Raw genomic sequence first — 1,229 nt, forward strand, 5'->3', positions numbered from 1 at the left:
GGGGGAGGCGGGGGATGCTGAGGATGCTGGGGATGCTGGGGAGGTGGGGGAGGCGGGGATGCTGATGTGAGGATGCGGGGATGCTGAGGATGCGGGGATTCTGGGGATGCCGCCCACCGTACGGTCAGACCAGGTTTCTCGTGTAAGCTGTCGAGGGAACTAGAGACGTGTTGACAGAAGGTCGTCAACTATGCGTTCGTGCGCTCGCGCGTGAGAGAAAGCGATACCGAGAGGGACTATGTGCGCGCGTATCAAAAACGATACATAGAGCGGGAGGGGGGGGGGCAGAGCGACTAATATGTAGAAGAGAGAAGAATTTTTATACATATATATGTAGTAAAGAAAGTTGGAGATGGGAAGAAACAGTGATAGGGAGAGAGAGAGAAAGAGCCAGAGAGAGAGAAAAAGGGAGAGAAAATGGGGAGAAGGGAGGGACGGGGAGAGAGGGGGAACGCGTGAAGGAGAGAGAGGGGAATAGGCGAAGCGATAGCGTTACCAGGCTTCAGAGAGCCACAGATGGCCGGCAATAGTAAACAGGTTGAATTTTATTAGAGCTGCGTTTACCGGCTGTGGACAGAAGGGGAGGAAGCAACGAGCCCCGCACCCAGCCCCACTACTCGCTACACTCGCCTCTGGCGGCACCGCGAAAGCAAAACAGTTTCGACAGACACCACACAAAACGTCAGCAAACACGGGCGTAAATCCGCACGCACGCACGCACGCGCCCTTTCTCACGCGATAATCCGCGTGATCCACGTGCGTGTGCGTGCGTGCTTTCGTACGTGCGTGTCTGCGTGCGTGCGTGTGCGTGCGTTCGTACGTGCGTGCATGTTTGCGTGCGTTCGTACGTACGTGCGTGCGTGCGTGCGTGCGTGCGTGCGTGCGTGCGTGTGTGTGTGTGTGTGTGTGTGTGTGTATCTGTATGATGTGTGAGTGTATGTGTGCGTGCGTGTCTGCGCGCGTGTCTGTGTGGTGCGTGCGTGCGTGTCTGTGTGGTGCGTGCGTGCGTGCGTGTCTGTGTGAGTGTACGCGCGTGCATAGTGGTCGACTCTTACTCGGGTGTGTGAGAAGTGAGAAGATGGCGCGGAGGTGTGTAAGTAGATGACACGGCTCGTATAATATAATTCCTCTGAGTCTCTTAGATCGTAAAGCTGCATGTGTGCGGTAAGAGTTGGTGTCTGTCAGCTGGCGGCGATGGACATGTAGATATATATGTGCGGGCAGCAGTG

At 56.0% G+C, this 1,229-nt stretch overlaps 1 protein-coding gene across 1 annotated transcript in view; it reads left to right on the forward strand.

Annotated features, from left to right (window-relative positions):
• LOC106808666 (neural cell adhesion molecule 1-like) overlaps window positions 1–1,229 on the forward strand; it is a gene marked incomplete in the record, with an annotated part of 92,319 nt that overhangs the window by 64,182 nt on the left and 26,908 nt on the right.

This window comes from Priapulus caudatus, unplaced genomic scaffold (assembly GCF_000485595.1).
Source record: "Priapulus caudatus unplaced genomic scaffold, Priapulus_caudatus-5.0.1 Scaffold294, whole genome shotgun sequence".
Taxonomy (NCBI): Eukaryota; Metazoa; Priapulida; class Priapulimorpha; order Priapulimorphida; family Priapulidae; genus Priapulus; species Priapulus caudatus.